A 25,140-nucleotide genomic window follows, 5' to 3' on the forward strand; every position below is an offset into this window, starting at 1 on the left:
CCCTTGAAGTGCCCTCTGTCAAAACAGAACCACTCCCACATTTGGTTTCCATACAGTAAATCTACAAGAGTGATCTGCCCTCTTTGGTATGAGGCAGAAAACAAAGAGGTCACTTCCCAGGTGGCTCAGTGGTGAAGAATCTGCCTGCCAATGCAGGAGATGCTGGAGACAAGGGTTCAAGCCATGGCTTGGGAAGATCCCCTGAAGGAGGAAATGGCACCCCACTCCAGCACTATTACCTGGAAAATCCCACAGACAGAGGAGCCTGGTGAGCTACAGACCATGGGGTTGCAAAGAGTCAGACACCACTGAGCAACTGAGCACACAGCACAGAAAACAGAAAGAAGGTTTAGGCGCTCTTTTGCTAAAGACTCCAGACACTATATTCCTTTAGCAGTTACAGGTCCCAATCTTCTTGTTACCCAGACCCCTGATAACTGTGGAATACACTGACATGGAAGGTTAAGTTCCAGGAGATCACTAATTTCCAAGGAGGGCCTCTTACAAAGAAGCTTGCAAGCTTTTGAGGTTGCTAAGTATTAATATCCCCTGGAAAAGGAAATGGCAGCCCACTGCTGTATTCTTGCCTGGAGAATCCCCACGGACAGAGCCTGGTAGGTTACAGTCCCTGGGGTCACAAAGAATAAGACATAACTAAGCGCAAGCATTAATACAGACTGAGGTTTTATACATGTGAATGTTGTCAGCCTCCCCTTTATCTAACACCTTTCTTCCAAAAGGCTTTAATCTTTAGGGTTAAATATCCTTCTTAAACCTGCATTGACAATCCCCCAGACCATTAGAAGGCTTGTAGTTTCACAGAGTTCCATATGATAAAACAATTCCAAAAGTAGGAAGTTCTGTTCCAAATGCCACGCAGTTGCTCAATGATGTCATTAAACATGTGATCTCTTTCCATCATCAGTCTCGGCATCCTCTGACAGCTTCACTTGCATCCCCAGGTGTTTTACCTCATGGTTCCAAAATAGCTGCCTTATTTGCAAACATCACAACCTTATCAGGAAGAAGAAGGCAACCAGAGCTGCAAGAGAGTCATTCCTTCATGTTTCTCTCTTATCAGGGAGAAGTCTTTCCCAGGAGCTCTCCAAAAATACTCTCACTTGAGTCCTTCTGGCAGAACTGGGTCATATGGCCAGTCCTGGTTACAGAGGAGTCTGGGAAAGTAGCCATCTGGCATGCTTCTTTTATATGCAGGACACTTGTCAACCTCTACTACTGCAGAGGTGGTGCAGCAAAAAGCAAGAAGAATGACTGTTGGACAGGCGCCAACATTCCTGCCTTGGTTGGTATATGGTTGGTATATGGCACCACCATACAGCACACAGTGCCTATGTGCCCAGGGCACACTGGAGAGAATCTATGACGACAGACAAGACTGTCTACTATGGGATTCACAAAGATTTGGGACTAAGACCTCAACTAAAACCTTTTAACACGGTGATTCTTTGCTGAATACTTACTGAAATATTCCAGAGTACGTTAGATAGTCCAGCCTCATACAAGGTTTTATAGCCTCTGACTAATAGGATTCTAAACAAAGGGTGAGACAGCCAGCGATAATGATCAAACCAAGGAAAGTTTAGGGTCCATTCATGTTCTAATCAGCCCTCTTAATCTGACAGTTGAATCCTCTAAATCATTCCATGTTGGAAGTCCCCTTTGGAAATTGTGGAGTTTAAATTCAGTTCTGAAGCATTGAAAACAAGTGTCTTGACATTTTCTACTTCATGGTTCCAAACAAACAATGAAAAAGCCAGTTTCCTGTTTGGGTTGGGTCCATGGGGTCCTAGCCCATAGTAGCTTTGAATTATAGTACAGTGGCATGCAAGGACTTGAAGGGGAAGAAGTGAAGCTCAGAGGAAAGCACTGGCACAATACCAGGAAATCTGGCTGAAGTTAAGTCCATCAGGCCAAGGAAACAATAAAAGCCAAGACATGAGTTACTGGCCCAAGAGCAAATGCATCTTAGGGCAACAAGAGCACACGTGGGCCAGCCCAGGAGAAGCCAATCTAACGAGGCCTTGCTACACTATGAGACCCCAGGCTGGCTTCTCTTTGAGAGGCTAGATCTGCGAAAGCAACTAGCCGCTCACAGCACTTGAAACAGTGAAAGTGTTAGTCGCTCAGCCGTGTCCTGCTCTTTGCAACCCCATGGACTGTATAGCCTCTGTCCATGGAATTCTCCAGGCAAGAATACTGGAGTGGGTAGCCATTCCCTTCTCCAGGGGATCTTCCCAACCCAGGGATTGAACCCAGGTCTCCTGCACTGCACGCAGATTCTTTGCCTGAGCCATCAGGAAAGCCAGCCTAAATAGATGTGGGCTTTAAGGATACACACTGGATTCAAGCGTGACAGACAAAAAAAATACACGTAAAATTTCTTGATAACTTTTTGACTGAATGAGAACACTTTGAATACACTGTTAAATGAAATATTATATCATTAATTTTACCTTTAAAAAAAGTTTAGTGTAGCCACTAGAAAAATTTAATTTATATATAAGACTTGCATTTGTGACTCACACTGTATTTCTGTTGGGCAGTGCTGGGCTAGACAATACCCAAAGCCTCCGTGGCAACTCAGATGGCACTGAGTTGTTGGTTGGAACTCAACTTTCAGAGAATCTGTCCTTCCCTTTGAAAGAATGGATGGGTAAAAAGCCTTTTCTCTGTTACGCTGCTAGCTAATTCTTTATCTCAAACCTATGAGTTCAAAGACTGTAAATGTTCATTTCAGGCAAAATTTTATATCTTTCCAGACTACTCTGTGCACGTCAAAGGTGTCATTTTTTAAAAAAAATTATTATATAGCCACAGAATGAGGAGACTGATTTTCTTGTGTGTGGTACGATATGAAGCTGTTCTGAAGTTAGAACCTGAAAAGCATCTTCAGAAGCACTCAGAGCTAGGGCAGCACCACTGGAATAAGAGGTGCCTCCCAGTGTGTCCATGTGAGGGATGCCATCACCCGGATGTGCCAGGGCCCATCAGTCACAGACAAGGAAGAATGGACCACCAGGGTATAAGGCATCAGGGAACGGTGGCGGACTGTGGCAAACTGAAGACTGCATCCCACTAAATGCTAAATTTCCTCCATGAGCTCCCTTTTGCAAATTCTATTCCCCAGCACCTCTTATAAATGCTCTACAAAACTTCTTGACCAAGGGCATTTATCAGAATTATGCGTTAAGAGCCTTTGAAAAAATGCAATTGCTCCCATCCCATCCTGGACTCCCTGAATCTTCGGTGACTCCACAGATGATTCTGGGGAAGGCAATGGCAGCCCACTCCAGTGTTCTTGCCTGGAGAATCCCAGGGACGGGGAAGCCTGGTGGGCAGCCATCTATGGAGTCGCACAGAATCGGACACAACTGAAGCGACTTAGCAGCAGCAGCAGATGATTCTAATGTGCCCTCCTACATAAAAGTGACTGCAAGTTCAGAAAACTCAGAGATCCTTGGAAACTGGAGTAACTAAGAATGGCTTCCTGGAGATGTGACTCTGCCCTTCTTCTAACACGTTCCCTCCCTAGCTCACCTGGACTTGACCTTGGAAACTCATTTGGATTCCTCCTGGATTCCCTGACTACCACCCTTTCCAGAAAAACTGCTAGGGTTCAAAGACATGATGCTCTTACCAAGGGGCCATGTTTTGATGGGCCCTGATATTGACAGTGTAGACATGTATACAGAAAACGGTAAGGGAAAAAAGGAAGTCCCTGTGGAGGACAATCTGTTTCCTTTAAGTGTGCAAAGCTTACATACATGCGTCAACTGGTATTGACCATCATTCCTATCACACTCTCACCCTTAACCAAGGCCATGACACAGAGTTCATCTTGCCCACCCTCATGGGCTACTCCTTTCATCTGTAAGAATGACCTAGAAAGCCAAGCAGATTTTACATAGATGCAAGAAAGTCAAGGAGAAGAAGACTGATACTGTGATTCCCAGGCCCTGCCCCTTCCCCTTTACCCTTCTATTCATCGTGTAAGGAAGACTTGAGCTTCTCATTCCTTCTACTTAGGACCTCCCACAATATCCACCCCTGTCCCACCTTTCATTCCCCAACCAATCATTTGCAGCCCTGTACATCACTGATCATCACAGGACCTTCAAAGGCTTCAAGACACAGGCTTATTACAGTGTGAGGATCCCCTTTCTCAGCATCCTGGATATGACTGGCTGGTACCCTGACCAGACCAGTTGATAATGTTTTCAAATATTGACCTGGAATACATTTGGTCAAGTGAACCAATGCAGACAGACTTTGTGTGTCTAATGCTGGTTATAATTTACTGCAAAGCATCATTTCTTTCCAGGCTGTGAGCTGGGGTCTAAGGACCCAGGATTCAGCATTGGGTGCTAGAGGGACATGCAGTCACACCTGGATCTGATCAGGCCAACACTACGATGATCTAAGTAAGAGGAGCCAAGACCCCAAGATGCTTCTACCAGCAGGCTTTCACCTGCCCTTAGAGCCTGAAATTTCTCCACTGAAACCTCAGTGAAAGAACATTTTATTGTGACGACACCCATTTATTAGGATCTGAGATATTAAATCAGATTCCGAAATCAGATTGATTATATTCTTTGCAGCCAAAGATGGAAAAGCCCTATACCGTCAACAAAAACAAGACCAGGAGCTGACTGTGGCTCAGATCATGAACTCCTTATTGCCAAATTCAGACTAAAATTGAACAAAGTAAGGAAAACCGCTAGACCATTCAGGTATGACCTAAATCAAATCCCTTATGATTATACAGTGGAAGTGAGAAATAGATTTAAGGGCCTAGATCTGATAGATAGAGTGCCTGATGAACTCTGGAATGAGGTTCATGACATTGTACAGGAGACAGGGATCAAGACCATCCCCATGGAAAAGAAATGCAAAAAAGCAAAATGGCTGTCTGGGGAGGCCTTACAAATAGCTGTGAAAAGAAGAGAGGCAAAAAGCAAAGGAGAAAAGGAAAGATATAAGCATCTGAATGCAGAGTTCCAAAGAATACAAGAAGAGATAAGAAAGCTTTCTTCAGCAATCAATGCAAAGAAATAGAGGAAAACAACAGAATGGGAAAGACTAGAGATCTCTTCAAGAAAATTAGAGATACCAAGGGAACATTTCATGCAAAGATGGGCTCCATAAAGGACAGAAATGGTATGGACCTAACAGAAGCAGAAGATATTAAGAAGAGGTGGCAAGAATACACAGAAGAACTGTACAAAAAAGATCTTCACGACCCAGATAATCAAGATGATGTGATCACTAATCTAGACCCAGACATCTTGGATCGTGAAGTCAAGTGGGTCTTTGAAAGCATCACTACGAACAAAGCTAGTGGAGGTGATGGAATTCTAGTTGAGCTGTTTCAAGTCCTGAGGGATGATGCTGCGAAAGTGCTGCACGCAATATGCCAGCAAATTTGGAAAACTCAGCAGTGGCCACAGGACTAGAAAAGGTCAGTTTTCATTCCAATCCCAAAGAAAGGCAATGCCTAAGAATGCTCAAACCACCACACAATTGCACTCATCTCACATGCTAGTAAAGTAACGCTCAAAATTCTCCAACCCAGACTTCAGCAATACGTGAACCATGAACTTCCTGATGTTCAAGCTGGTTTTAGAAAAGGCAGAGGAAACAGAGATCAAATTGCCAACATCCACTGGATCATGGAAAAAGCAAGAGAGTTCCAGAAAAACATCTATTTCTGCTTTATTGACTATGCCAAAGCCTTTGACTGTGTGGACCACAATAAACTGTGGAAAATTCTGAAAGAGATGGGAATACCAGACCACCTGACCTGCCTCTTGAGAAATCTGTAGGCAGGTCACGAAGCAACAGTTAGAACTGGACATGGAACAATGGACTGTTTCCAAATAGGAAAAAGAGTCCGTCAAGGCTGTATATTGTCACCCTGCTTATTTAACTTCTATGCAGAGTACATCATGAGAAATGCTGGACTGGAAGAAACACAAGCTGGAATCAAGATTGATGGGAGAAATATCAATAACCTCAGATATGCAGATGACACCACCCTTATGGCAGAAAGTGAAGAGGAACTAAAAACCTCTTGATGAAAGTGAAAGTGGAGAGTGAAAAAGTTGGCTTAAAGTTCAACATTCAGAAAACGAAGATCATGGCATCTGGTCTCATCACTTCATGGGAAATAGATGGGGAAACAGTGGAAACAGTGTCAGACTTTATTTTTGGGGGCTCCAAAATCACTGCAGATGGTGACTGCAGCCATGGAATTAAAAGACGCTTACTCCTTGGAAGAAAAGTTATGAGCAACCTAGATAGCATATTCAAAAGCAGAGACATTACTTTGCCGACTAAGGTCCGTCTAGTCAAGGCTATGGTTTTTCCTGTGGTCATGTATGAATGTGAGAGATGGACTGTGAAGAAGGCTGAGTGCCAAAGAATTGATGCTTTTGAACTGTGGTGTTGGAGAAGACTCTTAAGAGTCCCTTGGACTGCAAGGAGATCCAATCAGTCCATTCTGAAGGATATCAACCCTGGGATTCCTTTGGAAGGAATGATGCTAAAGCTGAAGCTCCAGTACTTTGGCCACCTCATGGGAAGAGTTGACTCACTGGAAAAGACTCTGATGCTGGGAGGGATTGTGGGCAGGAGGAGAAGGGGACGACAGAGGATGAGATGGCTGAATGGCATCACTGACTCGATGGACGTGAGTCTGAGTGAACTCCGGGAGTTGGTGATGGACAGGGAGGCCTGGCGTGCTGCGATTCATGGGGTCACAAAGAGTTGGACATGACTGAGTGACTGAACTGAACTGAACTGAGATATTAAAACCCTAGTGTAATTAGTTTATCTGGTCTCTTCTCACCTAATAGCTGGTAAGAGCAAATCCTATAAGCAAGAGACTCTAGAAGGATTAGTTTTGGTGGCAGATTCAAGGAAGATGGTATCTAGAACTGAGAAAGTGATCGTACAAAGGAAAGAGGAGCGGAGACAAATAAAAAGAAAGCAAGAACAATACATGATCAAAACACATTCCCCACTGAGCACAGCACCATGAAGAGAGAAAGCAGTAGGCAAGGACCAGGGAGTGCAGTCAGGCGTGTGCCTGTGCCAGCAGGGCAGCGTATGGAGTCCACGTGGGTTAAGAAGTAGTTTTCCTCCTCACGCCATTTAGAACATGATTACTTCTTCTCGTAATCTTGAAATCCCAGCTTGACTGACATAAAGGCCATTTGTTGTTTTTATCTCCCAGACGCAACTTCCCACCTTCTTCTAGTAACAGCACCTCCCTTTCCTCAGGAAATGTTTCTTCCCCATCCGTGGGATTCTCTCTACCAGCCTCAACACCCTACTCTTAGGAGCAGAGGAGTCAAAGACTTCAGACTTGGTTTATCAAATACTCTAATCCCCTGGCCACAGGGATTGGCCCAGGGGAGAGCCACCTGACCCAAGCAGGAATCCTTGATTCAGATTCTGCCCTGCAGGAATTTGCAATCCAAGCAGACATCCCAGGATAGAAAGAAATTGGAGCAGGGTCTGACAACAGTGATCTGGAAGACGCCTCTGAAATACTCAAGTCAGCATGGCTTCTTCCCTCAGCCCATCCCTTGAGGCCAGATTACTGTTACTTTCATGTAGTGAACTATCTCATCAGTTTAGTTCAGTTCAGTTCAGTTGCTCAGTCATGTCCAACTCTTTGTGACCCCATAGACTGCAGCACACCAGGCCTCCCTGTCCATCACCAACTCCCAGACTTCACTCAGACCTGCGTCCATCGAGTCAGTGATGTCATCCAGCCATCTCATCCTCTGTCGTCCCCTTCTCCTCCTGCCCACAATCCCTCCCAGCATCAGAGTCTTTTCCAATGAGTCAACTCTTCGCATGAGATGGCCAAAGTACTGGAGTTTCAGCTTTAGCATCATTCCTTCCAAAGAAATCCCAGGGCTGATTTCCTTCAGAATGGACTGGTTGGATCTCCTTACAGTCCAAGGGACTCTCAAGAGTCTTCTCCAACACCACAGTTCAAACGCATCAATTCTTCGGTGCTCAGCCTTCTTCACAACTCTCACATCCATACATGACCACAGGAAAAACCATAGCCTTGACTAGATGGACCTTAGTCGGCAAAGTAATGTCTCTGCTTTTGAATATGCTATCTAGGTTGGTCATAACTTTTCTTCCAAGGAGTAAGCGTCTTTTAATTTCATGGCTGCAGTCACATCTGCAGCGATTTTGGAGCCCCCCAAAATAAAGTCAGACACTGTTTCCACTGTTTCCCCATCTATTTCCCATGAAGTGATGAGACCAGATGCCATGATCTTCGTTTTCTGAATGTTGAGCTTTAAGCCAACTTTTTCACTCTCCACTTTCACTTTCATCAAGTGGCTTTTTAGTTCCTCTTTACTTTCTGCCAGAAGAGTGGTGTCATCTGCATATCTGAAGTTATTGATATTTCTCCCATCAATCTTGATTCCAGCTTGTGTTTCTTCCAGTCCAGCATTTCTCACGATGTACTCTGCATAGAAGTTAAATAAACAGGGTGACAATACACAGCCTTGATGTACTCCTTTTCCTATTTGGAACCAGTCCGTTGTTCCATGTCCAGTTCTAACTGTTGCTTCGTGACCTGCCTACAGATTTCTCAAGAGGCAGGTCAGGTGGTCTGGTATTCCCATCTCTTTCAGAATTTTCCACAGTTTATTGTGATCCACACAGTCAAAGGCTTTGGCATAGTCAAGAAAGCAAAAATAGATGTTTTTCTGGAATTCTCTTGCTTTTCCCATGATCCAGCTGATGTTGGCAATTTGATCTCTGGTTCCTCTGCCTTTTCTAAAACCAGCTTGAACATCTGGAAGTTCATGGTTCATGTATTGCTGAAGCCTGGCTGGAGAATTTTGAGCATTACTTTACTAGCATGTGAGACGAGTACAATTGTGCAGTAGTTTGAGCATTCGTTGGCATTGCCTTTCTTTGGGATTGGAATGAAAACTGACCTTTTCCAGTCCTGTGGCCACTGCTGAGTTTTCCAAATTTGCTGGCATATTGAGTGCAGCACTTTCACAGCATCATCTTTCAGGATTTGAAATAGCTCAACTGGAATTCCATCACCTTTACTAGCTTTGTTTGTAGTGATGCAAGACCCTTTAGAACTAACACCCAAAAAAGATGTCCTTTTCATTATAGGGGACTGGAATGCAAAAGTAAGAAGTCAAGAAACACCTGGAGTAACAGGCAAATTTGGCCTTGGAATGCGGAAGGAAGGAGGGCAAAGACTAATAGAGCTTTGCCAAGAAAATGCACTGGTCATAGCAAACACCCTCTTCCAACAACACAAGAGAAGACTCTACACATGGACATCACCAGATGGTCAACACCGAAATCAATTGATTATATTCTTTGCAGCCAAAGATGGAGAAGCTCTATACAGTCAACAAAAACAAAACCAGGAACTGACTGTGGCTCAGATCATGAACTCCTTATTATCAAATTCAGACTTAAATTGAAGAAAGTAGGGAAAACCACTAGACCATTCAGGTATGACCTAAATCAAATCCCTTACAAATAGCTGTGAAGAGAAATAGGGAAGTCCAATCGCCAGACTAAACACCTTCTATTATAAATTCACCCCCGTTTCGAGCCATGATTGTGTCAACTGCTAGGGAGCAGTCTGAGGACAGAAACAGTACTGGCTTTAGACCTGAGTAAGAATGGCCCTGTCCTGATCATACCACCATGCTTTAAAGCATCGTAGTCTGATCTTCCTCTGGCCCTGCCCTTCCCCATGGGAATAATAGCCCAAGCCCAGGGGACATGTCCACCTGGAACCTGGTACCTCCTTTGAGACATGCTTCAAGCACCTCAGGTCACAGAATGTCCTTCCCAAGTGTCCTGCGGCTGCTTCCTGGGCCTGTGAAGGCCACTGCCCTACAGCATTCCTCTGAATCGACCATGTGCTTCCAGGTTACATACCCCTTGACCTATTGCTTCTAACAGATGGCAGACAGAGGGCGGGGCAAACAGAGCTTGGATGTACCCACTGAGTTGACTTTATGCAGGCATGAGGCCCTGTTTAGTAGAGTTGAGTGGAAAGAAAAAGTGGGAGACCATGGCCTCTTTTTGAGCTCTTGCTGCAGCCCCACAAATATTAAGAGAGGGCCTGACAGGAAGCCAATGGTCCTGGTTCCAGGGCAAAGGCAGACAAAGCCATTAAAATTAAACTGAGGACGGGGGGAACGAACTAGGAGACAGACATGCAAGGCTTGGGTTCAGACTCAAACACCATGACTCACTAGTCAATGAAGCTCCCTCAGACGTAACCAGTGAGAGCTTTATTAAGCTTTACTGCCAGACACTGCAGGCTGGACACACAGGAGCTGATGATTTTCAACCTTAAGGCAAACTCGGGCCCCAGAGCCAATGCCAGGAGGGAGAAGGCCTCAAGGCAGGCTGGTCCCAATAGCAAAACCTGCCCGGTTGCCCCACAGGTGTGGCTGGGGCGAGCCCTGGGAGGAGAGTCAGCCTGTGGAGCACAGGAAGGCCACACAGGCTGACCGAGGACTCACCCGTGGCCGGGGCAGTGAGCCAGCAATCACGTTCGCGTGCTTAACTCACCGTTCCTGACCAGCCAGGGGCTGTCATCCCTTTCCCCTGTTTTAAGTGGGAGCTTTCATTGTTCTCCTGCTCCTCCCCCATCGTGGCTACATATTGGCTATGCTGTGGGAGGCACATTTATCCTTTCTCGAGATCATGAGGAATACGTCTACCCAGATCTAAGGAGAAGGGTATTTTTTTTTTATATGAAACTTTTAGTACTTTATTCATTTTCATAGTTTTACAGTATTAGTAAAAAAAACAATGACCATTATAAATAAGTATAAAATGGGAAGTTGATGAAAAAATAACCCCAAGTCTTCCTTGACTCCCACCCTCCCACCAAAACACTAGCTAGTATATGGCAAATATCCTTTGCACACATCTTTAGGCATATATTCACTTTGTAGTGGTGGATGGTTTAGTTGCTAAGTTGTATCTGACTCTTGTGACCCCAAGGACTGTAGCCTGCCAGGCTCCTCTGTACATGGTGTTTTCCAGGCAAGATTACTGGAGTGGGTTGCCATTTCCTTCTCCAGGAGAAGGGTATTTAATAGACTTCTGATTTCTCCGGTGGGAAAGAGGTCTGAGCAGCGTAGTTTTCTCTCATGCAAGGACACTTCTGAAGTTGTGTATATGGGAAGAAGAGGGTGTGTAAGCTGAGCAGCAAGGTGACCGTAGTCTTTGTCCAGTGTGCTCCCACTTCTCACTCCTGACCCTCTGGTCACAGCCTTGAACCCCTGACTGTAAGGTCGGACCCCGGGGGGCCATGATGGGCTGCCCCTTCCCTCCCCCGCCGGCGGGGGAGGTCCCTAAGGAAGGAGCCTCCCAGATCCCCGGGGACCAGTGACTGCACAGCTCGCCAGCCAAAGCCGCCCCACCCCAGCCACGTAGAAGGACCTATCAGCCCGCAACACCTCGGCCCGACGACCTATCCAAACCCCCATCCATTAACATGACCATCCCTCACAACAAACATATAAGCTGCTTTTAACACGGCCTGGGCGCGGACTTCCTCGACCTGCCTGGTTTGGGTCCAGGAATCCCGCCTGGTAGCGCTTCGTCATTAAAAAGCTTGTTAGACGTTTTTGTTTTGTTTTGTTTTGTTTTGTTGGTGTCCTGGTCGTCTTTTACCTAACACTGACCACAGAGGGAGGCCCAGGAGCCAGGTTAGAACAATCGCTGCACTTAATCACAGTCATAGATTCAGAAGGTCATAGGACAGCAGCTGCTGGAGCTGGCGGGGAAAGAGCTCCTTTCTTGCTGATGCAACTGCTGCCAGCCGCCATGTTCCCCAGTGTCAAAAAGTCTCCCCCCACCCCACCCCGGGAATAAGGGAGAAGGAGGAACAGGTAGAGAGAGACAGAAAGTGTGTTCTAGAAGGCTCAACTCTCTGATTCCAGCCCACCGAGGCCCCTATAATTCCCCTGATTCCTACGCATCTTCCTCACCTTTTGATTTTTCGAGCTTCCTCACCTTCTCGGCTTAAGCTCATGTAGAAAGAATAACTTGTCTCTTTCACCTAAGACTCCCAACTAATCAATCAATGCTGAACATTTGAGTTGAACTTTCTTAAGCCATGGCCTTTTACAAAGTTATTCCTTCTGCATGTATATCTTTGACAACCAAATAAATTTTACTGAGCTTTAATTTCACTAGTTTGTATTTCAAATGAAAAGAGAGAATTGTATTAATTAAAATTAAGTAAGACTGCAAGTGATGGAAACTGAAAATAACAGTGACTTAAACTGGAAGAATGTTTCTCTCTCCTCAGTGGAGAAGTCTAGAGGTAGGCTGTCCATGACTGTCGCCCCCAGCTGCTCAAGAATCCAGGCCCCTTCCATTATTCCCAAGGGAAACAATGGTTTTGCCATTCCTGGTCTCAGGTTGACTGTTCTAGATCAGCAGTTCTCAATCAAGGCCATTCACCCCACTCCAGAGGACAACAGGCAATGTGTAGAGACATTTTTGATTGTAACAGAGCAGAGTCGGGGAGAGGGGGGAGGTGCCACTGGCATCTAGAGGCAGAGCAGCACATCCCAGAGAATCACCCACGCCCAGAATGTGAGTGGTGTCAGGGTTGAGAAATCATGTTCCAGATCTAGCTATATAGCGCCAGTGATCCAAGGAGCAGGGAAGCAAACAGAAGAACAGGACAAAGGCATATGCCAGTTTTCCTTTGTGAGATGTTTCTAGAAGCTGCCACACAATCCAATTTAGATCCCATTCACCAGAACTTAGTCATAGCCACATATAGCTGCAAGAGAGCTGCAAGAACATGCAGCCCTTATTTTCAGCAGTGTGTGCTGAAAACATACACGAGCTGCTGAGAATGAAAAATCGGGGGCCAACGATCAGCCTGTGATGCAGTAATTACATCAGTTATGATATTTTCAAATCGCATTCGCCTTCCAGAAAATGTCTTAATCACAAAAGAGCTGGATGAGTTGGAGGCCACTGGTCAGGAGAACCAACACACGCTAAGGCCTGGAAGTAAAGTATCCAGTGTGTGACCTGTAGGCAGTTCAGTCCATCTGATCAGGTAGGGAGCTGTGAGGAGTAACTCCAAACATGTGTGGAGAATGGCCTGGGGCAAAACAACGCTCCAACTAGGGAGCGCAGTCAGAAAGTCAGTGCAGTGAGCTGGTAAGAGATGATGGAGGTCCAATCCCAGGGTATGGCATTGGAATAGATAAAACACTGGACCCACACACCTACAATTGATTAACCTTCAGCAAAGGGGGCAAGAATATACATCAGAGAAAATACAATCTCTTTGGCAAGTGGTGCTGAGAAAGCTGAACAGTTAAATGCAAATCAATGAAATCAGAACACACCCACACACCATATACAAAAATAAGCTCAAAATGACTTAGAGACTTAAATATAAGACATAATACCATAAAACCCCTAGAAGAGAACACTCAGACATAAATTGTGCCAAAGCTTTCTTAAGTCAGTCTCCCAAAGCAATAGGAACAAAAGCAAAACTAAACAAATGGGACCAAATCAAATTTATATGCTTTTGCTCAGCAAATGAAACCATAAACAAAGTGAAAAGACAACCTATGGGATGGGAGAAAGTATTTGCAAACAATGTGACCAACAGGAGTTTGACTTCCAAAATATACAAAAAGCTCAAATAACTCAATAACAAATAAAAACAAACAACCCAATCAAAAATGTGCAGAAGACCTACATAGATATTTCTCCAAAGAAGACATATAGATGGTTAACAGGCACAAGGAAAGATGCTCAACACTGCTGATTACTAAAGAAATGCAAATCAAAACTATAGTGAGGTACCACCTCACACCAGTCAGAATGGCTATCATTAAAAAGTCTACACTCTCGATCTGATGAAGATCTGATGATCTGATGGAGGTTTGATGCAGAAATCAAAAGTCTTACAGACAAGCAAGAGTTAAGACAACTCAGCACCACTAAACCAGTTTTACAACAAATGCTAACAGTACTATGTCTCAGCTGACTGCACTCAGATCATGAACTTCCTATTGCAAAATTCAGACTTAAACTGAAGAAAGTAGGGAAAACCACTAGGCCACTCAGGTATGACCTAAATCAAATCCCTTATGATTATACAGCGGAAGTAACTCAAGGGATTCAAGGGATTATATCTGATAGACAGAGTGCCTGAAGAATTATGGAAGGAGGTTTGTAATGCTGTACAGAAGGCAGTGATCAAAACCATCCCCAAGAAAAAGAAATGCCAAGGGGCAAAATGGTTGTCTGAAGAGGGCTTACAATAGCTAAGAAAAGAAGAGAAGTGAAAGGCAAGGGGAAAGGAAAAATATACCCATCTGAATGCAGAGTTCCAAAGAACAGCAAGGAGAGATAAGAAAGCCTTCCTCAGCGATCAGTGCAAAGAAAAAGAGGAAAGTAATAGAATGGGAAAGACTAGAAAGCTCTTCAAGAAAATTAGAGATACCAAGGGAACATTTCACGAAAAGATGGGCACAATAAAGGACAGAAATGGTATGGACCTAACAGAAGCAGAAGATATTAAGAAGAGGTGGCAAGCATACATAGAAGAACTGTACAAAAAAGGTATTAATAACCCGGATAACCATGATGGTATGATCACTTATCTAGAGCCAGACATCCTGGAGTGTGAAGTCAAGTGAGCCTTAGGAAGCACTACTAAGAACAAAGCTAGTAGAAGTGATGCAATTCCAGTTGAGGAATTTAAAATGCTGAAAGATGATGCTGTACTCAATATGGCAGCAAATTTGGAAAACTAAGCACTGGTACAGGATCGGAAAGGGTCAGTTTTCATCCCAACCCCAAAGAAGGGCAATGCCAAAGAATGTTCAATCTATCGAACAATTCACATTTCACATGCTAGCAAGGTAATGCTCAAAATCCTTCAAGCTAGGCTTCAACAGTATGTGAACCAAGAATTTCCAGATGTACAAGCTGGATTTAGAAAAGGCAGAGGAAGCAGAGATCAAATTGCCAACATCCGCTGGATCATAGAAAAAGCAAGGGAATTTCAGAAAAACACCTACTTCTGTTTCATTAACTATGCTAAAGCTTTTGTGTGGATCACAACAAACTGGAAAATTCTTCAAGAGATGGGAATACCAGACCACTTTCCTGCCTCCTGAAAACCTTTGTGCAGGTCAGAAGGCAACAGTTAGAACCCAACATGAAGCAATAGACTGGTTCCAAATTGGGAAAGTAGTATGCCAAGAATGTACATTGTCACCCTGCTTATTCAACTTCTATGCAGAGTCCATCATGTGAAATGCTGGACTGGATGAAGCTTAAGCTAGAATCAAGATTGCCGGGAGGAATATCAACAACCTCAGATATGGAGATGACACCACCCTAATGGCAGAAAGTGAAGAGGAACTAAAGAGACTCCTGATGAAGGTGAAAGAGGAGAGCGAAAAAGTTAGCTTAAAGCTCAACATTCAGAAAACGAAGATCATGGCCTCCAGTCCCATCACTTCATGGCAAACAGATGAGAAAGAAATGCAAACAGTGACAGACTTTATTTTCTTGGGCTCCAAAAGCACTGCAGACAGTGAGTACAGCCATGAAATTAAAAGATGTTTGCTCCTTGGAAGAAAAGCTATGATAAACCTAGGCAATGTATTAAAACGGCAGAGACATCATTTTGCTGACAAAGGTCCATATAGTCAAAGCTATGTAATTTCAGTATTCGTGTACAGATGTGAGAGCTGGACCATAAAGAAGGCTGGGCACTGAAGAATGTATGCTTTTTAATTGTGGTGTTGGAGAAGACTCTTGAGAGTCCCTTGGACTGCAAGGAGATCAAACCAGTCAATCCTAAAGGAGATCAACCCCGAATATTCATTGGAAGGACTGATGCTGAAGCTGAAGCTCCAATACTTTGGCCTCCTGATATAAAGAGCCGACTCATTAGAAAAGACCCTGATGCTGGGAAAAATTGAGGGCAAGAGGAGAAGGGGATGACAGAGGGTAAGACTGTTAGATGGCATCACAAATTCAGTACACCCTGAGTTGGAGCAAACTCCAGGAAACAGTGAAGGACAGGGAAGCCTGGCCTGGTGCAGTCCATGGGGTCATGAAGAGTTGGACATGACTGAGCAATGAAACAACCAAACAAAGGAATTTTTCCAGGAAGAAAACACAAGAGAAGGAAAAGACCTACAAAAAATAAACCATAAATCCAAAAAAATTAAGAAAATGGTGATAGGATCATACATATTGACAATTTTGCTAAATGTAAATGGATTAAATGCACCAACCAAAAGACACAGACTGGCTGAAAGGGTGACAGTGATAGTTGCTCAGTCATGTGTAACTCTTTGAGACCCCGTGGACTGCAGCCTGCCAGGTTCCTCCATCCACGGAATTCTCCAGTCAAGAATACTGAAGTGGGTAGCCCTTCCCTTCTGCAGGGGATCTTTCCAACCCAGGGATCAAACCCAGGTTTCCCATATTGTGGAAAGATTCTTTACCATCTGAGCTATCTGGGAAGCCCAGACACTGGCTGGGTGGGTACAAAAACAAGACCTATATATATATGTTGTCTATAAGAGACCCACCTGAGACCTTGGGTCATTTACATTGCAAGTAAGTGGATGGGAGAAGATATTCCACATAAATGGAGCTCATAAAAAAGTTGGAGTAAAAATACTCATATTAGAAAAAATAGACTTTAAAAAAAAAAAAAGAACAACTCAAATAACCTGTCAGAGAGCTTTACATTTTGGCATAGTCTTCTAAACTTGGTATATTTATCTGTTCCAGACCTGGATTCTGAATCCCGTATGGGTCATGGGTTACTTGTCATTATCGTACCATCCACATTCCCTTCCCCTTCCCTACCGTACGCTGATGCTACCTTTCCAACAGATAGGAGGATCCTCTTGACAGTACACCCTGGGAGCTTGTGACTGGGTAGTATTACAAGTGTTTCTGCTTCTTGGGCTGGATGATGAGCTCCAAGTTTATATGGCTGGAAGATTTTGTGACACAGAGAAATCCTCTTTCTCCACAGATGATACAGTTTCAAGAAAACCCCAAATGGAAGAAACACAAAATTACTGGTGGCCTTGCATGTTGTTAACATACTTTATACATAAAAAGGACAGAAATATTTTTTTTTAAGGCTACAAATACCAAATGCTGAGAGTGTATAGAAGGAAACCCTCCTACACTGTTGGTGGTGATGTAAATTGGTGCAGCCTCTATGGAAAACAGTATGAAGGTCCCTCAAAAAAACTAAAACTGGAGTTGCTATATGATCCAGCAATCCCACTTTTGGTCATATATCCAGACAAAACCATAAGTCAAAAAGATAACATACACCCCGATGTTCACAGCAGACTATTTACACTAACCAAGACATAGAAGCAAACTAAATGTCCATCAACAGATGAATAAAAGAAAATGTGGCATATATATAATGGAATACTACTCAGCATAAAAATGAATGAAATAAAGTTATCTCTTTTAGCAACATGAATGGACCTAGAGAATATCACACTAAGTGAAGAAAGAGAAAGAGAAATACCATACCTATCATAAGTGATGTCTACTTACATGTGGAATCTAAACTATGACACAGATGAAGTTATTTATGAAATAGAGATAAAGAGAACAGACTTTTGGTTGCCAAAGTAGGGGAATGGGGAGGGATGGACTGGGAAGTTGGGATTAGCACTTGCAAACTGTTATACAGAGAATGGATAAACAAGGTCCTACTGTATAGCACAGGGAACTATATTCAAAATCCTATAACAAACCATGATGGAAAAGGAAGAAAAGCTGAAAAAGTGAAAGTGACTCAGACAGATAGTAGAAAGGAGAGGAAAAAGGGAGCCATGGAGTCCCCGAGGCTGCTTCTATTTGGGGAACACAGGGAGGTAGAAGAATCAGCAAAGACAGAAGGCAAATAAATTTGAGTAAATTATAACTTAAAAATAAATGCTTTTTTAAAAAAAATAAAGCAATTTGGGATATAGAATTAGGATTTAGTGATCAATTTCACATGGGAAATAAACAATAGGGATAGTCAAGGATGACTGTCCTGGACAACTAAGGTGGTGGTGACTTTCACTGAAAAGTGAGACACAGAGAAGAATCAAGTTGCTAGAGTTGGGGCAGCAAAATTCAAGCATGTAGAGGCTTTCCAGAGGAGGTGGCCACAGTGCTCTGGGCCTTAGGAAAGCGATTTGGACTGCAGGTAACTCAAACCATGAGTCAATAAAATGACCTCAAGGGAGCATAGGGAATGAGAAGATGAACAGGGGACTCCAGAGAAAACCAGCTTTTAAGCTACAACAGAAGAAAAACAGCATTAGAGAGGCTGAGGAGTAACCAGGGAGGTGAGAGAAGACCCAGGAGTGGGGGCGCCACAGAAGCCAGAGCAGAACAGATTTAAAGAAGAGAGTGCTAATCGTGGCTTCTGTTTCCAGAAAAGATTGTCCATGGGATTCTGCAACAAGGAGGTGACCTTAGGAGGAAGAGCTTGGCATGGTGGGAGCAAAACCTGGACAGCCCTGGATTTATGGGGAATGGGAGATAGCAAGTAGAGACAGTGAGTTGGAAAATGTTTGCAAATCTGTAAATAGTTTCTTAAAAGAGAGACAGTGCAGCAATTAAAGCTGGATGAGAGAGGAGACAGCAATTACTCTAAAGATGGGAGACACTTGGGATAATTTAAATGACTTAGATTTTATTGAGCACTCATCTGTGATCTCATTTGAACCGCATAACAACCCCACCTGCAGATGTGACAAATGACACTTAGAGAGGCTGTTACTTTAGCAAGACGATGTGGTTGGGAAGAGATGGCGCCATTTTCATTTCAGTCTGTGCTCTCAGCCTCTGTGCTAAGGAGATGCTCAATAAATGTTTATTGGCTGACTTTTCCTTTTTTATTTCTTCCTCTTAAAAAGGTAGCAAGCACCACCAAGTGACCTTCATGGACTCCACATGGAACAGAAGAATCACCCAGCAGAGCCCCAACCCCATTTCTGACCCACAAAATCATCATGCAGAAGTGGTTATTGATTTAAGCCACTGAGTTTTATTGTAGCTTGTACAACAGCAACAGAAAGCTGGTAAACCCTCATGAGGTCTGAAAAAGCTACCTCCTCATGTGTGCTCAGTTGCTTAGCCATATCCAGCTCTTTGTGACCTCATGGACTGTAGCCTACTAGGCTCCTCTGTCCATCGAATTTTCTAGGCAAGAATACTGGAGTGGGATGCCATTTCCTATTCCAGGGAATCTTTCCAACTAAGGATCGAACCTGCATCTCTTGTGTCTCCTGCATTGGCATACAGATTCTTTACCACTGGGAAGCTCCCCTCCTCACAGTTGGCACATAACGCTTTTTTGTTTTATAATCAGACTGTACATTAGGCAAAGTTTGTGTCTAGTGCCCTCTCAGCTCCTTGTCAATGCCTTTGCCCAACACTCAGTACTCTCCCACTGCCACACCCCCTGCAGACACCCTCCCAGATCTCCCTCCCCAAGATACCCCCACCTTAGAATCCTTCTTATCTCCATCCTTCTTACCTCCCTTTCCCACTCTCCTGTTATCCTTCCCCTCTCTCCATTAAGGAGTCTTCCAGGTGTTTGTGCTTTAAAGGAAGACTTTGACAACCCCAAAGACACTCCAAGGTGGAGACTAAAAAGAGATAAATTTAAAGAGCATCTCTTGGAGAGGTTTAGGAGGAGAGAGCTTGAGCATTCAGCAGTCTCCCTAGTGTGTCTTCTCCATCTTCTGCCCATAGCCTCCTACACCAACCAGAAGAAAACCATCAATTTTACACCAGAAGTGAGAAGATGCCTACTCCCAGTCCCCTCCGTTAGCAGTAGGTTCTCATTAACACTTGAGAAAAAGTGAAAGTGAAAGTCACTCAGTCATGTCTGACTCTGTGGCCCCCTGCACTATACAGTCCATGGAATTCTCCAGACCAGAATACTGGCATGGGTAGCCTTTCCTTTCTCCAGGGGATCTTTCCAACCCAGGAATTGAACCCAGGTCTTCCACATTGCAGGCAGATTCTTTACCAGCTGAAATCTAAAAAGGATTTGACACTTCCTTTCCTTTGAAGTCAGGGAGAGAGTCCATCAGGATAAATAAAATATTAATATTTTTCAGAGCCTCTAGGAAACATCAGTTTTTCCCTGGGAAAACTCTCTCTTCCAGCCCTGCTCTGATTATTAACTAAGAACCCATTGAAACTGAGATTACTTTCAGTCCTGCCTAACTGGCCTATGACTAAGCCATTGGCAGTGTCTAAACAGGCCTTCATGGCACCCCACTCCAGAACTCTTGCCTGGAAAATCCCATGGATGGAGGAGCCTAGTAGGCTGCAGTCTTTGGGGTCACGAAGAGTCGGACACGACTGAGCGACTTCACTTTCACTTTTCACTTTCATGCATTGGAGAAGGAAATGGCAGCCCACTCCAGTGTTCTTGCCTGGAGAATCCCAGAGACGGGGGAGCCTGGTGGGCTGCCGTCTATGGGGTCGCACAGAGTCGGACACAACTGAAGCGACTTGGCGGCAGCAGCAGCAGCAGCAAACAGGCCTTCGGAGAAGGCAATGACAACCCACTCCAGTACCCTTGCCTGGAAAATCCCATGGATGGAGGAGCCTTGTAGGCTGCAGTCCATGGGGTCCCAAAGAGTCTGACACGACTGAGCAACTTCACTTTCACTTTTCACTTTCATGCACTGGAGAAGGAAATGGCAATGCACTCCAGTGTTCTTGCCTGGATAATCCCAGGGACAGGGAAGCCTGGTGGGCTTCCGTCTATGTGGTCACACAGAGTTGGACACGACTGAAGTGGCTTAGCAGCAGCAGCAGCAGCAAACAGGCCTTAGTGAAATAAAAACGATCACCCTGGAAGATAACTGTCACGCTCCTATTGTGAGGCTGCCTGTAAAACCCCAGAGAGCTTCCTGCTTTCCAGCTTGGATCTCCTGCATCCACCCCAGGGCAGGTACCATTTCCCGCAGTGGCTCTGATGGAGCCCACAAAACTGCACTAATCCCTCTTTGTCCTAGGTGTCAGGTGTCACATCCAGTGGCCTTACCAGGGTCACTTGAAATACAAAGGAAGTACTGTATCTGCTAGAAAGGAGGAGGTTTCACCTGCCAGCAGACACCTCCCACCCACCTGAGGCTCGCTCTACCCCCACCCTGGTCGTACCTCATCATTCCTCAGCTCACCCACTCCCCACCTGGAAAGGCACCCCTCCTGTCCACCCTGCCAATGGCTACTTATTTCTTCGAAGGCCATTTCAAGCCCCACCTCCTCTCTGAAACCTCTGTTGCCCACTTTAGTGACCCTTCCTTCCAAAACTTACACTGTAGATGGTAACGTGTGTCTGGTTTGCGTGGTTCCTGGAGGCACCTCCCGAGACCGTGAAATAGAATGGAGGCTGAACTCTGCCCAGCAACTGTTTCGTGACATTAAGTTCCTGGAAGACAAGAGTGGTGCTGCCACGGGCCCAGCAAAGGGCAATGTAAATGGCAGACACGTGATAAATGCTTCCGACTAAAGAGAAAGGGGATGGTACCGTCCAGTCATTTGTTCACAATATAACCAGTAATATTAGTGGCTGTTATTAAGCCTGTGGTGGACTGCAGCGATCAGGACAGACCTGGGAGACGCCCTCCAAGCTGTAACAGTCTGAGAACTCCGCGAATTTGAGAAACCGCCCTGGGGGAGGATGCTGCCCTAGCCGGGCGCCCGGAGGCCGGGAGGTGGGGACCCGGGGAGGGTGTAACCTCGGGGCGGGCAGCGGGCGGGAAGGAGGGGCCTCGAGCTGGCGAGGCCCGTCCCCGCCACGCCCTGCCCCGTCTGAAAAGTCGCTCTTACGGCCAAAGGACTCAGGCCCCGCGGAGCCTGCAGCCGGCACTGAGCCATGCCAACCCCTGGCGCACAGGTCTGCGCGTGGAGCGACGGAGCGGGAGCCGGGCCCTAGGGCCCGGTGCTCCCAGCCCGGTGGTCACCGTCTGCAAGGCCGGTTTTCCTGGCGATCTGTCGGGAGTCACCCGCCGCGATGGTGGCTGAAAACCTGCCCGTTTAGATGCATTTTCTTAGGTTCAAACGTTGCCTTCCTTAGGGACCTTCTTAAAACTGAATTTTAGTATAAATTTTATATAACAGTATAATATTCTTTCCTAAATGGCTGAAAGAGGAACTCTGAGAAGAAAGCATTCTTGGGGCAGCGAGGAGGGCGCGGTGGGGAGGGCAGGGGGTGGTGCGGGGAGGCAGGGGTGCTTTGGTCGCTTGGCTAGTTGGCCTTACTTAGCTGTGTGGACTTGGGTCGTGCATTTCCCCCTCTAGGTCTAACGTGTTCATCTGGAAGAAAAAAAGAGCGAGAGATCAGACTAAATCAAACTGGCACCCTTGACTTAAGAAATCAGAAACTCAGTGGTGAATCAAGCAAACTGTCTTTTAACAGGTCCTCCAAGAGATTTGATTGATGCTCAAGTTTGCGAACTGATGGACTAGATGACCTGCAGAGTCCCTTGGAGAGAGGACAGCTCATATGTCTTAGGACCTTAAGGCCCCTTCAGGCCCTTACTAATCTGGTGCTCATGAAACTGTCCAGTCCCTTAAGGCAACAGACCTACTCAGATACGTAAAACTGCCAAAACTTTCCTTAAGGAGACATTCTTTGAAACTGTGCTTTATACCTTGTTCTTCCTTCTTGTGCTGTTGTCTGTCTCCTGTCTGTCCTTCAGGACTGTTTCAGTGATCACCTCCCCTAAGATGCCCTCCTAATACCTCGGTTTCCAGGTCAGGTGTCTCCCCTCTGTGCTCTTTCAGCACTTTAGAGATATCTCTGCTACATCACTTGCCACCTTTTTCTGGTCCCTGTCAACTAATTATTCATAACCTGAATGTTGATAGTTATGTTATATTCAGTGGGGATTTTTAGAACCTCAAACCCAGGAGGCAGCATCTCAAGTAACCCTGAGAATTGCTGCAAGGAGTCAAAGGGGGAAGCCAGGATGTATAGGAGTTTTTCCACAAAAGGCAGGTTGTCTGAACATCAAAAGATTATTTTTAATTAAAACCAGACATCTCAGATCGAGGAATTTAGCATTTTTCTATATATGGGAAGGAGTAAGAGCCTGGGCTCACTGAAGTCATTCCTTTTATATGCACCTTCACTATCTGGGGCCAGTATTTTGTTTTCATATCCTGAGTTTCCTTGGGGTTCGCCACAGGGAGTGGCTGCAGTCTGATGGCTGCTAGACGGCAGGTATTCTTTTCCTTCTTGAGTTCCCTCGGGGCTCACAAGCTCACCATAGACTGTGGCCACAACTGCTAGTGATTGTGACATCCTTTGTTTACTGACGTGGCAGGCAATATTTCATTTCTCATCCTCCAGAGACTAAGCTGGGCGTGGGCAGAAACTGGTTACTTCTGCACACTCACTGCCTGACCCAATGCCAGGCACATAGTATATTTCAGTAAACATTGCGTGCATGAGTGAATGGATGACTTAAATCCTGATGCCAGCTACCTGAGGGCTCAGAGAATGACTTTTAATTCTTATTAATCTCTCATCATTGAGTGTTTAATGCTCATGATATAAATACCCAGTAAATGCTTAATCAATGCTTTATACCAAATTTATAATCCAAGTACTTTCACATCTGTTAGCCCATTTGAGGCTCTTAACAATTTCATGAATTAGGCTACGCAGTTACTCTTTTAATCATTTTACAGCTGAGAAAAAGACTCGGATATTAAATGTCTTTCTTTGGTTACCTATTTCTGCAAATATTATTTATTTAGTGTCTCCTCTGCGTAGAGAATTGCAATAAACAATGGGAGATACAAAAGTTATTAAGGACATGATCCTTGTGTTGCAGGAAGGGGGACCCCTTCCAGGGCCCAAAACTGGGCTCTTGTCTAACACTCAGAAATGAATTGTCCAAGGAGACGCATGTGCTGACAAAGCAAGAGATTTTATTGGGAATGGGCACCCAGGTGGAGAGCAGTAGGGGAAGGGAACACAGGAGAACTGCTCTGCCATGTGGCTCACAGTCTTGGGTTTTATGGTGATGGAATTAGTTTCCGGGTGGTCTTTGGCCAATCATTCTAATTCAGAGTCTTTCCTGGCGGTGCACACATCGCTCAGCCAAGATGGATGCTAGTGAGAGGGATTCTGGGACGTGAACGGACACGTGGTGTCTCCTTTCAACCTTTCCCAAACTCTTCTGGTTGGTGGTGCCTCATTAGTTCCGTATTCATTATCAGGATCTCCTGTCATGAAACAACTCATGCAAATGGTTACTATGGTGCCTGGCCAGGGTGGGCGGTCTCAATCAGTGTGCTTCCCCTAACACACACACATATATATAGGGTCATCATTACCATCTTTCTAAATTCCGTAAGAAAATCTGTTTTAGTTTGTCTTTCATAATAGATGATTTCCTCAAAAATCTAGTGATGCATGTGAAATAGGAACCCAAGTTCTTATTTGCAGAGCCAAAGAATGAACTTCAAAAACAGGAAAATACTCATAGCAGCAAGCAAATAGGATTTATTAATGAGAAAGAAGGTACAAACTCTCAACACAGACACTGAGAAGGGGTAAAGGTCCCACCAAAATGAAGGAATTATAGCAGTTTTATATCTTTCAGTTCAGTTCGATCGCTCAGTTGTGTCCGATTCTTTGTGACCCCATGAATCGCAGCATGCCAGGCCTCCCTGTCCATCACCAACTCCTGGACTTCACTCAGACTCACTTCCATCGAGTCACTGATAAAACACAGCCATCTCATCCTCTCTCGTCCCCTTCTCCTCCTACCCCCAATCCCTCCCAGCATCAGAGTCTTTTCCAATGAGTCAGCTCTTCGCATGAGGTGGCCAAAGTACAGGAGTTTCAGCTTTAGCATCATTCCTTCCAAAGAAATCCCAGGGTTGATCTTCTTAAGAATGGATTGGTTGGATCTCTTTGAAGTCCAAGGGACTCTCAAGAGTCTTCTCCAACACCACAGTTTAAAAGCATCAATTCTTCAGCGCTCAGCCTTCTTACAGTCCAACTCT

The sequence above is a fragment of the Ovis canadensis genome, chromosome 23 (genome assembly GCF_042477335.2).
Source record: "Ovis canadensis isolate MfBH-ARS-UI-01 breed Bighorn chromosome 23, ARS-UI_OviCan_v2, whole genome shotgun sequence".
Classification (NCBI taxonomy): Eukaryota; Metazoa; Chordata; class Mammalia; order Artiodactyla; family Bovidae; genus Ovis; species Ovis canadensis.